Raw genomic sequence first — 17321 nt, 5'->3', positions numbered from 1 at the left:
GCCATCTTTCGTGTTTTTTTTTTTTTTTCTCAGTTCTCTTTCGTGATTCGTCTCTCGTGTTCATATCTCTCTTGTATTCTATATTCTAAAAAGTATCAACTAGATTTGCCTCATCTTATATATACCTCTCGTCTTCTATATCTCTAAAAAGTATCACCTCTTATGTTTCAGGTCTTATGCAGCTGGACACCTGCTGATTAACAGTCTGCGTTAAGCAAATTATGGAAAACATACAAAACACATCGACGCTGATAAACACACTATTCCTTTTTCTTTAAATGGATGACTCCTATCACGGACACTAGTCCTTAATGAACCTTAAAATGAAATGAAAAATAAAATTTAAAAATATACAGAAATAAAGACACGAGAAACATTTCAAGAGAGTTTTTAAAAGATGAGGAAATCCAGCCATACGAAAATGGTCAGTTCGGATCTGTTACGAATGACGAAATAAGGCGAACAGTTCCAAAGGCTGAGCAGTGTAGGAAAAGAAACAATTACCACAACGGCTCACCCTCAAGTTATCGACGGCCACAAAATGGCCTCTAGGATATTACCTGATCTTGGAAACCTAACACGATCTACTCCAGTGCAAACACACACACACACACACACACACACACACACACACAAACATACAGAGAGTGAGATGCAAACACAAATACAGATATACATACAGATCACAGACAGAGAGACACAAAGTTACACAAAGAAATAGGCACCAAAGTCAGAGGCACATACACAATTACGGCTACGAGCACAAACAGGATCGTCAAACTGAAACACCCGACAGAATGGCCCAGGGAGAACAGAGTCAATAAGACAGACACACACCTGGACACCCTACTGACCAATGTGGCATATCCCAGTCGTAACTTGTCTAGATGATGTTACAGTCTCTTGCTGTGTTCACAGTCAACCTTGGGTACGACCTCTCTCTCTCTCTCTCTCTCTCTCTCTCTCTCTCTCTCTCTCTCTCTCTCTCTCTCTCTCTCTCAAAACATTCAACTGCAATGCCATCCAATCTGCAGAGCCGCCTTGCCACATTTCATCTCACGCAAAGCTTTCAACACCTCTTTTCTCTTTGCGAAACCACACACTAAACCACCCTCCTCTCTCTCTCTCTCTCTCTCTCTCTCTCTCTCTCTCTCTCTCTCTCTCTCTCTCTCTCTCTCTCTCTCTCTCTCTCTCTCTCGTGGTGAAGGAAGAACAGAAGTCTCAGAGAAAGCTATAAAGTTATTTACAAAAAAAAGAAAACTTTACAGACGACTGCAAGACGTAGGAGTCAACGTTTTTGGGGCTGGTTGCAAACTCGTGGATGTCACTAATGTATGAAGGTCATGACGTGTTCGGAAGCCATTCACGTGAGGAGATCAACATGGTGTGGAGACCACTGACCGTGGAGAGCAAGGAGGTCCTGGAGTCACTCTGTACGGAAGGTCAGCGATCTGTGAAATCACGTTGTGGTCAATCATGCGTGGAAGTGACTCGGTAATGGTAAAGTCACGAGAGTTTAGGGGGATGGGAAAAAAAAGCTGAATTTACAGTCACATTATCAAATCCCACTTTCCTTAGAAAATTATTTTATGGCCATAGAGTTTAAAGTTAGGCTCATCTGTGACCCAAACGACCACCGCAAGGGGCGGAGTGAGGACCCACACCAGTCCTGGCCTGAAGCACCACCACCACACCAGCAGGAGTGAGGGCCCACCAACCCTGCCCCGTGCCACCACCACACCAGCAGGAGTGAGGGCCCACCAACACTGCCCCGAGCCACCACCACACCAGCAGGAGTGAGGGCCCACCAACACTGCCCCGTGCCACCACCACACCAGCAGGAGTGAGGGCCCACCAACACTGCCCCGTGCCACCACCACAGCAACAGGAGTAAGGACGACACTGACATATAAACAGGAGGAAAAGTGACGACTGTCCTCGGCCCCACCACATCTACTCCCCAACGACCACCACAGCAGGAAGAAGAGTGAACCCCCGCCAGTTCTTCTGTGACCACCCACCACAGGAGTTCTTCGGTGACCACCCACCACAGGAGTTCTTCTGTGACCACCCACCACAGGATAACTCCTGACTGGCAGAAACGGGCTGTTCCTGTTGAATGAGGCGGGGAGGGAGGAGAGGGATGTTTTAGCAAGTTTTTCGTGGAGACGTGTTGCCATACGACTTTGTAGTATGCTGGTGCTATAGTAGACGGCAAGGGGAGGGCGTTGTTTCCGTACGCAGTAGCCGGGAATTATTGTGGTGAGGGAGGAAAACTTAGGCAGATGTTTCCTCATGAGGGCGTGACCTGTCCTCGTGATACAAGGCAGTGCAAGGCGTTTGCCTCGGCACTGGGGTCATAGGGAATAAGGTACTGATCCCGTACACGTTAGTGGGAAGCTGTTACGGTGATACAAGGCAACGGTGCGAGGCTGAGGAGGTGTCATGGCACAAGATACTTTAGCTTTTTTGGTACACGCGGAAAAAATGGGTTAATGATGTGTTGCTCTGCTGTACTATAGCGAGTACTGCTGTGTTACAGTGTGAAGATGTTATCATCTGTTGCTGGCACTGTATTATTCATTGTCGATGCTGCTGCTACTGCTGTTCTTGCTGCATCTATCACTGCCATCTCTGCAAAATGCTGTTGCTCCAGCAACAGCTGCACAGAAATGTTAGTGCTGTCCTCGATGATGTTGCTGTCGCTAAACCAGGTCAGTAATTCCTATGGTACTTCTGCCGCTGCTGATGCTGCTGCACCAGTTCAGTAGCTCCCCTTAATGCAGCTGTTGCTGCTGCACCAGTTCAGCAGCTCCCCCTAATGCTGCTGATGCTGCTGCACCAGTTCAGCAGCTCCCCTTAATGCAGCTGTTGCTGCTGCACCAGTTCAGTAGCTCCCCTTAATGCAGCTGTTGCTGCTGCACCAGTTCAGCAGCTCCCCCTAATGCTGCTGTTGCTGCTGCACCAGTTCAGTAGCTCCCCCTAATATTGCTGTTGCTGCTGCACCAGTTCAGCAGCTCCCCCTAATGTTGCTGTTGCTGCTGCAGCGGCTGGTCTTGATGCTGTTGTAGCTGTTACTACTTCAGCACCAGGTCAGCCTGGGGCTCGGTGCGTTGACCAGCTGGTCGAGTGTGGCAGACCAGCCGCTGGACGAGGCAGCAATATACATATATTATGATGTTTGTCCACTGGCTATACAACACGCGGTGTTGGGTTGCAAAATGGGTCACCAAATATCGCGAGGAAAATGTGTTTTTTTATGGTCTAACGTCCTGTGTGATGGAAATAAACTTAGTCACCGGAATAACTGCAGAAATTAACGCAACACGGAATTACCTGATGAATTACAGCAACACTCAACAGTTGGCCAGTAAGTGTTGTGACCTATTACAGAAGCGTGTGTGTTGGTCATCAAGGAGACGAAATATTGTTATAATGCATGAGTCTACATGGGGAAGGCAGATGACAAGACCTGACCATCTGTGACGAGCAGCCTAACTGCCAAATACATATATATATATATATATATATATATATATATATATATATATATATATATATATATATATATATATATATATATACCATTATTCCCCCCCGGTATAACACCAGTCTGTAAACAGTTATAAAGGTCTGCCATGTTACCCGTACAGACGGACTATACCGGAATGGGAATTATATAAGAACGGATGAAGGCAGAACATAATCTGTTCCGCTAAAAGCCGCTGGATAGCGCGGGGCGGATTTACCGTTATCCCTTAAACTGTACGTACAGTAAAAGCGGTTAAAGTATGAATATACAAATGTGTATATATATATATACATGCATGTATATATATATATATAATATATATATATATATATATATATATATATATATATATATATATATATATATATATATATATATATTCATTCATTATACTTCGTCGCCGTCTCCCGCGTTAGCGAAGCAGCGCAAGGGAACAGACGAAAGAACGGCCCAACCCACCCACATACACATATGCATATATACACATGTACATATTCATACATGCTGCCTTCATCCATTCTCGCCGCCACCCTGCCACACATGAAATGGCACCTACCTACCCCCGGGTGCGCGCGAGGTAGCACTAGGAAAAGACAACAAAGGCCACATTCGTTCACAATCAATCTCTAGCTGTCATGTGTAATGCACCGAAACCACAGCTCCCTTTCCACATCCAGGCCCCACAAAACGTTCCATGTTTTACCCCAGACGCTTCATATGCCTTGGTTCAATCCAATGACAGCACGTCGACCCCGGTATACCACATCGTTCCAATTCACTCTATTCCTTGCACGCCTTTCACCCTCTTGTATGTTCAGGCCCCGATCGCTCAAAACCTTTCTCCCTCAATCCCTCCATCTCCAAGTTGGCCCCTCCGTTCCTTACGTGGATCAGAGAGGCCTGATCAGAGGAGCTTCACTTTCAGTAACTGGAAGAGAGATTCAGGAGTTGGTGAGGCAAACGGTGCACTGGCGGAAAGAGGTACGCCTGTCTGCGAGTTAGGCAAACAGCGCCAATGTGGAGACAGATGCGTGTGGTTGGTGATGCAAATGGTGCCTACAGGGAGAGAGAGAGAGAGAGAGAGAGAGAGAGAGAGAGAGAGAGAGAGGGGGGGGGGGGGAGAGAGAGAGAGAGAGAGGGGAGAGAGAGAGAGAGAGAGAGAGAGAGAGAGAGAGAGAGAGAGAGAGAGAGAGAGAGAGACGTGGCTTTGTGAATGAGGCAAACGGTACCTGTAAGGAGGGATGGGTGTGTGTGTGTGTGTGTGTGTGTGTGTGTGTGTGTGTGGAAAATAATGTACCTATGAGGAGAAACGTGGGTGTGTTTGAATGCAAGAGCAAACTGTTGTATCTGTGAGGAAAAATAAAATAGACAGACGTGTGTGTTGGCGCGTGATGGACGAAATCTGGGCTCAGTTGCACGTATTCTGTTCTTATTTCTTTTCGTAAGGCTAAATGTGACTTGGGATTATTTACAAATCTTGCGAATAGGTGAATTAGGGTGAAGATCTCCTCCAGTCCTAGCATTGCGTAGAGAGGACAAGCTGCCCTGCTACTTAACGGACACCCTTTGTAGAAGGTACAGTGTACAACGAAGGGCAACAAAGATGTTGCCAAAATTAAGTGAAATGTATTTGGGGGAAGAAGAACAGAGTGATGAACAGCTACCATCTTAACTTCTTAAGAACAACACAGACTAGTTTGAAATCAGGAGGAACTCTACAAAGTAGAGAAAAAACTATAACAATCCAGACATATAACTATGTATTTTGCTATACACATACTACATAAGGTTAGTGTACCCAGGTAAGGAGAGAGAATTTCACACGTCCACTGTCACTAACCATGCAAGACTCGGTACCCACGTGGGGAAGACATCACTCCATTCCTCCTCTGCTACTCTTACATGGTGGAAACTCGCATCTACACACACACAAACACACACACACACACACACACACACACACACACACACACACACACACACACACAGCCAGGGGCCGGGTACAGCACGACACGTCTGCATCAACGTGGGCACCGGGTCAACATTTCCTCGTAACATCCACACACACACACACATAGAGGTCTGACTGGCTCGCCTCACAACCCAGTGCTTTGTTATCAGTAGTCAGAAGAGAGAGAGAGAGAGAGAGAGAGAGAGAGAGAGAGAGAGAGAGAGAGAGAGAGAGAGAGAGAGAGAGAGGAAGGGAGTTTTGACCTTCAATGCAGGCGTATTCATGGAAACGATTTATAAACGTCCCTTGAAAAACGAGTTTAAATTCTGCAATACGTTGACCAAAAGAATACCACACACACACACACACACACACACACACACACACACACACACACACACACACACACACACACAGAGTACACACACACATTTGAAAACATACAAGTAAAATTCACACATGTCACCGCACCTAAGAAAGTAATACGCAACATTATACAACAAACACATGACACTGTGTACCAACTACATCATGAGCTGCTATTTTCTTATTTCCACATCTTCACAGCTGAACGCTACACAAAACCCTTCCCTCAAGGCCCACCCAGGAAACAAGACCCGAAGTAATAATATATCACCGTCAAAATTGTTTCTGGCCCGACGCACTAAGATATATAACAAACATTCCTTGCTCTTGTTTCCGGCGATGGAATATATGACATAAATCTCCAGAGACAACACGAGCAGAATAATATGTTAGGTGGAGCCCTGCAGCCCAGGGATCTGGCTGTTCTGGTGGTGATGACGCTACTGTCATGGTGCCTCAGCTGCTGTGGTGGTGTGACGCTACTGTCATGGTACGTCAGCTGCTGTGGTGGTGGTGGTGACGCTACTGTCATGGTGCCTCAGCTGCTGATGTGATGGTGATCTCACTATCATCACTCGTCAGCAGCTGCGATGGTGACCACACTATGACCCGACCTCAGCTACAGCATCAACCTCAACACTGTACCCACTACACTAACACGGGTGCGGCACTGTAATCCTGGTACATCATACAGTACCTTAACTTGTCGTCTCCTACATAAGCACAACATTCACCCATACACAGGGCAAACTACGATGCGTGTGATGGCGAATGTCTACTCAAAGATCAATACTTAGTTTATATCAAATCTGTGTGTCTCTGCATATCACATACTGATGGATTCAATTCATTTTCATCACAAGTTTCCTTGAAATATTCTGTGAAAATAGTGTGCTATATGTGTGTGTGTGAAATTAACATGAATTCATTTTCCATCGAAGTTGAGGGAACCAGTTACGACGTCTTGGTGGTCCCTGAATTCCTCATATCCACATCCTTGGCTGTAAAGCTTATGACGAGAGTGAAGAATCCTCGAGGACCCTTCACGTCTGAAAACCTTTGCAGTAATATCCACCGCGACATCCAGACGAACCCGAGACTGACAAGCCATGCAATGTCCAGGACAAGCTAAGAGTGAGTGTTATCATACGAGCCAGATATGTAGTTGAGCCCTACGCGGCTCCCTTGCCTATTGGGAAAAAAAAAAAAAAATCTCTTCGTAGGGAATCCTCTCTCTCTCTCTCTCTCTCTCTCTCTCTCTCTCTCTCTCTCTCTCTCTCTCTCTCTCTCTCGGCACGACCTTCAGTAAGGAACCATAAAAAGAATTTGGAATGGCTTTAATCAAGAGCCGTTTGTTGTAGTTATGGTCATGGCGGCGACTAGTGATGACCGGGCACGGGGGTGTCCTTCATCTCCCCCCACACCCCATCCCCCAACCCCATCCCCCAACACTGCTCCGTTCTAACCCTCCCTCCCCAGCAAGACCAACCACCTCCTCACCCTCACTCACTTCCCGCTCGACAGTGTAGAGAATACAATACTTAAAAACACTTGAAAAAAAAAACTTTTATGGAGAATAAAAACATATAAAGTGGAAAAAAAAAAAGGACCAATGAAAACTGAAGATTAGCCTGCATTACTACGTAACTGGAGGAACTAATCTATCACAAGATAAAAAGCCACGTAAAAAAATTCAAGTCCGGAGATAACAATGAAAATCGCGAAGAATTCAAGAGAATGAAATGATAATACAGAATTGACGTGGATATAGAAAAAAGGATTTTCCAAAATGTCAAGGATGACACCCAAATAATCTATTAAAAACGTATGGGGGAAAAATACACATACAACAGAACCAAAACAATGAGGCAAAATTATTCCAAAAAAAAAATGTCCTCCGTAATTAAACAAATCCTTCCGTTGTGTTTACATTCGAAACGCACAAACGCATGTCCGAGCCACAAAAATCATTTGCAGGACTAGATCATGAAAAAGCTCATGTTGACAGAAACTAATAACATTTAAATACTTGAAATACCTATGATTCAACGTAACCCACACATTCCAGTTGACCCTGATAACCTAGCCTCTTAATTATTAAAAGGAAACAGACGGCATTCAATGTGAATAACAGAATCATCAATACCATCATAAAACATGATGGAAAATACTCCATCACCATGGATTTTTGTTCAAAAATATAAAAAAAAGATATTCCTGTTTATAAACTAGTTTTATTCAACTTTACGTCAGAAAGAAGATCCCCCTCTCCCCGACACTCATTACCATGGAAAATGGTAAGCATACACTGGTAGAGACAGCAGTCGAGAGTAATCAACTTCAAGCTTGTCTTCGTAACCCCATGTTTTGTGTTAGGTCAACAATGCTTGGCACTTGAGACACTAACGGATGGATGATGGGTTAGGAGACAGCTTCATTCTCTTCTAACCTCATCCATCTACGTCAGAAACATGGTTTATGAATATGATTTAGAAGAAAACCTGTTCACAGTGCAGTGGCCTTTCTATTATAATACTTTTTTATGTGTATCTACGTGCTACCAAGCCTTTCCATTCCCACCCTATCAATCCCTCATCCCTTACCCTTCCGTCTCTACCCCTTCACTATCCCTCATTCTTCTCCCCAACCCCTCTATCCTCACCCCTTTCTCCCAACCTTCTTTCCCCTAATTCCCCATAGTCACCCAACATGAAGGTGGCCCCGTGATGAGCTGAATTCATTATGCAAAATAAATTGCTTTTGGCAGAAAAATTCCAGATTAGATTTAAATGTCGGAAAATTTTGAAAACAAATATTCGGAACTGCCTGTCCCGTTGCCTCAACCACAAATACATGTGGTGATGTAATAATGAGGGGGACATCGAAATGAACGGTGGAAGTGTGCGGTACCCAGAGGTACGAGGTACCATCATACAGTGACGTTAAACAAAGGTAGGGCGCCCCGACCAAATGCTGAGGTTCTCGAGGTACTGTGCCCAGATGGCTTCAATGTTTTTGAGACATGCCTACTACTAAAAGGAACCCTACCACAATGCCACAAGACTGAGCAAAAGCGATTGATTCAAACAAACAAACAAAAAATGCCCGGTATGTAAGAAAGTAAAGAGAAACGTGTTGTAAAAACTCCGTAGGGACCTAGTTGCTTCTCCCACGTGAGAGGGGGAAAAAAAATCACGAAAGAATTTTGGAGCGGAGGCTAAGAGCAGAAACTGAAGATAAACTGGGAGAATGGCACCTTGGGTCTACGCCCAACAGAGATACGATGGCTTTAGGTTTTGCTCTGAAAATTAGTGCACTCGAGAAAATTTGGAAGCGAGACCAAAGGAGTATGCCTTACCTGAAACTCAAGAAAGCATTTGGTAGAATTAAGGGGAAAAAATAGATGTAGGACTTCAGCCACGTAGTAATCGCAGGGAGACCCCAAGGTTCATGAAAACAACGAGGAGAGTTTACCAACAACTGGAAGTGCAGTGTGAAATACAGTCGATGAATGGCTTGATGGAACGATAGGGAGTCATGGGGTGGTGAGGATAATACACACGGACCGATGACTGAAAGAAATCGCCATATAAAAGAATGAAAAACAACACTTGAATACGCTGCTGAAGTGGCCATTGTAAACGGAGAAATAAAAAATCTACAAAATCTATTGAACAGATGGTGTGCTAAATGGATGAAGGGGAAGTAAAAGTTAATGAAATAAAAAAAAAGAAATACCATTATTAGCAGAGTCAAAGAAAACTATGAAGTGTATGTAGGAAAGCAACAGTTAAATGGATTATCGTATTAACAAATTTACTGATAATGTTCGAATTAATAAATCTATTGATAAAGTAAGACTATCATGTCAAGTAGTCACAATGTTTGTTCCGATACACTGTTTCCCACAACTGCTCTTTTCATAATGTATTCTCTCATGACCTTCCCAACAATCCTCTTACCCAACTTCCAGATATGACCTGTACGTGACAGTGTGATTATCATTATCAATATAAATATCATTATCATTATTAATGATAGATTATCATTATCAATATCATTATCATTATTATCATTATCATTACTTATCATTATTATCACTATCATTATCATTGTCCTTACTACTACTATTATTATTATTATCATATCTCTGTTCTTAGCATTATCTTGCTACGCGAGAAATCGAGAACAAGTATGAAAATTTCCTTACTAACATAACCAATATCACTGTCACTATGCTATCATTATTACTGCTATCATTATTACAATAATAATCAATATCATTATCATTATTATCAGTAGCATCAATATCATTCTTATTAATGATATCATTAGGAACGGATTAATGAATTGCATGTAGCTAAGAGCTGAAAACCGACCTCTTTGCGCATGTTGATGTGTCCACATAGTGTGGTTAGGTTGGGATACGTGGAGGGAAGTGAGGCGAGGTGTGTTTACCTGTAGTTATAGGATTTGGGTACGAGATGAATAACTGTGGTGGTGGTTGGGGCGCAGTGTGGCGAGTCAGGTTTTTGTGGTAGATGGAACTCGGTGTAGCGGATGGGTATTCTTATGTGATGGATGGGATTGTTCTGTTAGTAAAAGAATAGATGGGATGTGATGGACAGGTAGGATTGAGTCGATGTGAGGGGGTTTAGTAGAGACAGATCTGTTGCGGTGACTGCATTGGATGGATGCAATTTGTTGTGGTGGATGGGCTTGTTTTGCTGGAGTTAAAGGATCAGCGGGTGTAGTGGGCGGGTGGTATTAAGTGAATGCCGTGGGTAAAGTAAATGTCTTCCTTTGATGGATGATTGAATGAATTGATGGATGGATGGATGAAGGGTTTTCTTTTTTGTGAAAACTTATTTTTGTCTATGGTAAGGGAATTTTGCAGTTGAGGCACAGCTTTTTGTTTGTATGTCTATTTTACAGGTTTCAAATTTTCCCATTACCCAGAAACTACATCCTTAACTTGTTCCAAACGTCAAAACCTATGCTACTCAGAAAATATTTTCTCGCGTCCTTCTTGACTCTGTCGACCTAAATTCCAAATATAACGTTCCTATATTTCTCCGTTCCAGAGGGAAGGAATCTAATTTCCTCCATGCTCTTACTCCTTACAAAATTCCTAACAAAATTATTAAGGTCAGTGTAACTTAACGCATGAAATAACTTTGATGACAAAAAGGCGACTCCAATCTCCCAGTTGCAAATGACATTATACAAATGTACAATGTTAATCAACCCGACAAAAGTGGGGAAACCTTGATGGCCAAGGAAAATGTGGGATAAATATAACACTTCTAAGGTACCAAAAAATAAATATGTATAACCGAGTCCAGTCCCTTTGTAAAAGTAAGTTAAAAAGTAAAGACAACTAAAACCCTAGCCGACTTCCCTTCAATAAAACTGCAGCGTAAGGAACCTTTAACTAACTTACTAACCAGAAGGCGAAGCGAACTGGGCGCCCTACATTTGTATGTACAGTGTTTAACCCTGGTCCATGCCCAAGGTGTCTAACTTTTCACCGTGGGCACAGTTCCTAACCGTAACCTAACTCGAGTAGGCCCTTGCGGGTATGCACATACCCACTTGAACATTGCGGCAATTATCTATAATGTCCAAAGAATTCTAAAGAACCAAAACAAATATATATGCAGAAGACAATTGGGGGAACAGTTACGGTGGTCCATTAAGTAGTGAAATATACACTCCTCAGAGATGGGAAATCACTGTGATTGAGGAGAATTTTTGTCATAGTTTGGGAGCATTTCAGTTCTCATGGAGACAGCCAAGGAGACAAGTTCTTACAAGTGTATATTGGAAAATTTCTTGAACTGCAAGTCTCTCAACCTCATTTTCACACATCGTAGCTTGGAAATAATTTTGTCAGCCCTACTCTGTCAAGTAAATTAGGAAAACTAACAGTTCAATTACGCACCGAATATTTGTATATTAAGTGAAACTGTCCTGCAATTGTAGTGTTTCAATGACAATGAAAATTGCTAGCGTGATCTGGAGCAATATATTCTACTCATCGCTATCAAATTAAGCGATAGTGGTGTTATGAATATCAGGTAGAACGAGAGGTTATTTAACAAATTGTAGGTGAATTACCAATTACAAATTAATAGAACCCATGAAAACCACGTTTAACTTCCCCTAGCAGCCGATGTCCAGCTTAATTTTTGTTGTTTGAAGAATATGTGGGGCGAATTATTTACCTTTAGTTACAGCGACTCATCAGCGTTTTAAAACTCGGGGTCCTTCTGTGTTACTTCCCCTTCCGATATATCTTGCTAACGTTGTAATCACGCAGTTATAACTATTACACTATGCAGCAACACTACAACTATCGAACGTTAGATCAATAAAAGAATAAAAGAGTTAACACAACGTCATCGCAACGCTTCAATGGCGTGATTTCGGATATCTGTAGCCCATCATCCTCTATTCTCTCGTCATAGTTCTAAACAACAGCATCTGTGTCACCAAACTCAGCTGTACATCACACGTGCGTTCCAGCGATTCACCCGCATATCGAATTTGATTAATTAACTATTCCAAGTAAACAACTGTAAAGCAGATATTTTGCGGTAAAAGTTGTTTCGTAATATATTCCAATATGGCGAACGTCCAACTCGGAACCATGTGTATCACAAGAAATTATTGTTATGTATATATCACACAAGCTAACAGTAAACGAAATTGTGGCAAACTTCAAGTCTATTCGAAAACGACTGTCAAATCATTACCTACATACACATTACGTACAATACGAACATTTGCTATAACATTATTCTGCCTTCACGTAAAACTACAAATGACAACTTTAATAGAATCCCTTAATCTAGAACGAATACTAACGTAATATACAATGATTTGTTTAATGAGAAATGTTTTGGTATCTTCAAATTTCAAGACTATGTGATTGTTTGTTCACGTTCATACAGACAAACGGGATTCCATCCCATATCTAACCATGTGATGTTATGCATCAGACACTGGTATATTTCGACTAATGAATATAAACCAGGGACATTTATGTAGTCAAAGCATATAAGGTCTTAAAACTACCTACAACACCAAGAGAAGGTGATCAGAATTTTCGACTGGTGGCTATAACTTTATGTTGACGGCCTTATCGACCTTAGTGTTTGATAGGCATAAAGCCCAAAAAACTAAGCGCATTTAACAGAATCAATGAAAACTTTACCTAGTGCACTCTAGCAAAGTCAAGCATGAAATGGAATCAATTTGTGTTTACATGAGCATACATAATCCGCAACGTTGATCACAAATGAATACTTTAAATTCATATAACATCAGAAATAAAGCAAAAGCTAGTGTTATGGGAGGTTTTCTTGATATTTTTCATGCGTTAATCGTGTTAACGGTCACCACACATTTCCCGACATTCATAATCCTCACCCAAATTGCATTATCTACTAGTCATAGCAGCATGTAACGCTCCAAATTACACCCCGCGACTTTATTCAAACCTCAAAACACTACAATATCTTTTCAGAAATAAATCACTCAATATCCAAAGCTACTTTAAATGTGTAGTTAATCCAGTAACATATCCTTGCTTGAAAGACTCCGTCATACGTCACACTGCAGCCAACAAAAGCGTGACCTGGATTAACATATCTACCATTTGAAACCGATGTAAGTTACAAATGGGAACAAGAACTAATGTCGTTTACGGTCTGGAAACCAGGGAATGTCGATTTCGAGACTAGACTTGCTATTCCTTTAATATCTGTACCTCCTTGATCCGTAAAATATGCTTTTTTTTTTTTTTTTTGCTTATGAAATAATCTTTGTACTATGTAGGTCTATGATTGAGGGTAAGTGCGCCCGTTGGCGAGTGTACCTTGGGCAACGTTGTCATTTACGTAATTATCAATAACGTACCAACTTACTAGTGGATTTGGTGACTATTCCACGAAAACTTGTTGCAATTATCGACAAACTGACAAACTGCTGACGGGAAGCAGAGAAAAATCTATTGAATTATCACTTACAAATGAGGCGAAGTCCACGTGGGTCGCATTTAGGGAGCAGTTTCTCCAGTCTGTTTTGTTCACTATATCTTTTTTTTTCTACGATGGGGTAAGCAAATATAGTAGTAAGAGAAATAGTGGTAAAATTGCCGTTTTATACATCTACCTGTTTGCGATATGATGGCCAGAATAGTTCAAAAGGCACTAAAATCACCGTAAAATTAATTTCAACTAAACCAAACAACAAACTGACCTAACAAACTTTGTTGGGTGTCTGAAACCTTAATACTGAAACCCTAACAAACAAAATTGACGTTCAAGGCTCCAGTCACGAACAAAAGTTTACATCAAGGCCAGGCCTTAACTGAAATTGAGAGAGGATTATGAATGGAAAAAAGAAGACAAGGGAAAGTATTTACGAATTTTGAAAGCAAAAAACTGCTCGGTCTGTCTTCTTTTTCTTGATGTCCCATGGCTGCCGGCCCGGTGCTCAATAATAAGTGAGTCTTATACATTTCAACTAAACTGTTGAAAGAGATAAATTTAAGCTGCTAGGAATTAACAAACTTAATTAAATGCCTCGTAAGCAGTTATAATCATTAGCGACCACCACAGGGTAAGCTAGGTAAGATAGGCACAAGTTCTCTGGAAATCTTACATTTTTCACCCTACATTTAATCCCATATTCCTAACCCTTACCATAAGTCATCTTCTCTCATACTAAGGAATGAAATACGATATTCCAACACACCTCCCAACTCAGGGTAATTCTTCACACGCTACACAAGCAATGCAAGACAATCAAACGATATCCAAATATTTACGATGCGTAGCTAAAGTTATTTATTGTCATTTTCTGTCCTAACTATACGGAACGGCCTCTTGGACATTGTTTGTACTGTGTGATGAACGACCTGTCTCTAAACCAATAATATCATACGAAGTATAACCGTACTTAGTCTGTAGACCAGTATCAGTATGGGTGTGAAACCTCAAAGTCATTATCAATCAAAAAAAAAAAAAAAATGACCTGTTCTACGCTAGGATTAGACTTCGACCATCCGTTGAGCACGTTTGGTGAGGATGCAACTTGTTAAATGCATGAGATAAATAAATCTGTACCACAAAAGTTCTTATTTACAAAGAAAACTTTCATTCACGGTGATAAGACCATTTTCAGACAAATCGTCGCTGGTTGCCATGCATACTCACGTAACAGACAGATTGCAACACACTGCTGGACAACAATTTATGTAATAAAAAGTTGCGACAAGAGATTGATGTCGACGCTACACCTAACGACTTAAACCAACAGTAAAAACTACATCAAACCTTGCGACGTTAAGATGGAAATACATCCCGTGAGATTTACACCTGTTATTACTAGTGCCAAGTGCAGATTTCTGCTGTTGGCATGGGATTACTGTCCAGCCAGCATTTTGCTGGTGTGAGGAATATAAAAGTACTGCCTGAATTTCTTAATATGTCATAAAAGGCAAGATATACTACGCTCTACTTCACTGACCTGTAATATCCGAAGAACACAACTTCAGATGGCAGTAGATATCGTACCAGAAGAAACCACACTTAATTCAGTCTGTGATGATATATAGAACAAATATCGGAAGCACTGCTCACTATTGACCACTCAGTACAGCCGCCGCTTAAGAAATGGAGTGGGAACTGGGAAGGAAAAACGACTCTGCTGCTGAACCAATCACCGGCCGGTATGGTATGTTTACATTTGCGAGAGGATAACAACTACCCTAATTGCAGTTAAAATGACATTTTTTTTCCTTCTTTTTTTCAAGTTCCTGGATACATAGGAACCCTTTTATTATTCACATCATAAAACTAGCGTGCAGCATTAGGTTTGATTGAACTCCTCCCTGTAGGAGACAAATCTATCGATACAGAAGGTGGACTTAGCGCCGAGTTGCCCCTTGTTTGCTCATTTCGTAATATGGTACCATTATCGTGCACCAGCACAACCACTGGTCTACACTATGGACGTGTAACAACGAGTTGTGCGAGTTGATATGAAGTAAAGCCAATCTAGATGCCATCATGATGCCACATCGAGTATTGTATGTTCGTTAATTTACATATTGTACTACCAAAACAAGCAAAGTTGTACTTTCATATGCAGTTAGTATATCTTATACTTAACTTGAACATCTGAAGGAGGTCCTTAATTCCCTGAAGAGTCGTTAGGACTTAGTCCAAATAACTAACCAACCACCAGAAATAAAAACGAATAAAGCACTATCGGGAAACATGTAAGACGCTGCATGAAATTGAAGTAATTTGTAGACTATATTACATTTTTTTTTTTTTTTTGTCGTATATGTTTAACCTTTATGGATCGGATATCGGCTTAATGACAACTAGGTATTTACGACTATCAAATGCAACAACATGCGCATTTCATTTTCTTTCCGCTTACGAAATCAAGGACTCTTGATAATATTCTACATGTCTAATGTTTCTGACAGGTAATCCAATCTCTGTAAGTCACTCATTACAGAACCTAATTTACTGATACATTACTGGAAATGGATTGCATCGTTTCATGCAGGTGAGGTGTGATTAGTGGATGGGATGGGATAGGAGGATGGTTGGGTGTTGTGTGTGTTGGTGAATATATGGGATAGATGCTTTGGGTGGGAAAGATCGATGAGGTGGATTGGTTGATAAGTCAGCGTGTTGTGGGTGGGTTACATTAGTGAGATGTGGCGGCTCGGATGAAGTGGATGGGACGGGGTGGGGGAATGAGGTGGATATAGTGCAGTGGATAGGGTAAATGGAATGGTATGGATGTGGTGTAATATTGGATATATGGGTATAGTGGATAGAATGGCTGGGATATTCATGGTGGCTGGGATGTTCATGGTGGCTGGGTGGGATAAGTAAGGTGTCTTTGATGAATGGGTGAGATATCAGTGACGGGAGAGTGCGGTAGGTGTGTAGGTATGTAGATATGATGAAATGGTGTTCAGGAGTCTGTGGCGTGGGACACCACTGTTAAGAGGGTTAGGGTGAGAAGTTGCGGAAACTATGCATTAGCGAATAAGGAGAGTAGATAAACCCAAGGTGGGAGGTTTAGTGAGGGAATACTAATGCCACACACTATCGAGGTTTTTTGGAGGTGTATAGAGCCATGATAAAACATACACCAGAATCCAAGAGAGAGGACCAGGGATGGGTCACGGAGACTCGCTAGTAGACCTTGCACCGCGAAAACGTTATTGCTGAACAGAGAGAAAGGAGTTACGCTGATACACATAAACACAGATCCCACAGATCCATGGCCCATCGAGGTGGCCTGAAAAAGTTGCAGTCCCCTTAAAAGCAGAATAAGAAAATGATAGCAAAGCAAAGGCTCTCTCCCTCCACCATCCATACACTCCAACAACACGCCGGATGGGAAACAAGCAGAAAAAATACCTTGCTGGACTAA

General features: G+C 41.9%; 1 protein-coding gene across 1 annotated transcript in view; it reads right to left on the bottom strand.

The window, feature by feature from the left end:
* Positions 1-15537, bottom strand: part of LOC139749893 (uncharacterized) — a 708570-nt gene extending 693033 nt beyond the window's left edge. The window contains exon 1 of the transcript XR_011713059.1: positions 15387-15537. The gene's annotated coding sequence lies outside the window, so the exon portion shown is untranslated. The remainder of the gene's footprint in view (positions 1-15386) is intronic.
* Between the last annotated feature and the right edge of the window lie 1784 nt (positions 15538-17321).

This window comes from Panulirus ornatus, chromosome 1 (assembly GCF_036320965.1).
Source record: "Panulirus ornatus isolate Po-2019 chromosome 1, ASM3632096v1, whole genome shotgun sequence".
Classification (NCBI taxonomy): domain Eukaryota; kingdom Metazoa; phylum Arthropoda; class Malacostraca; order Decapoda; family Palinuridae; genus Panulirus; species Panulirus ornatus.
This window is presented reverse-complemented; position numbering and strand designations above follow the sequence as displayed.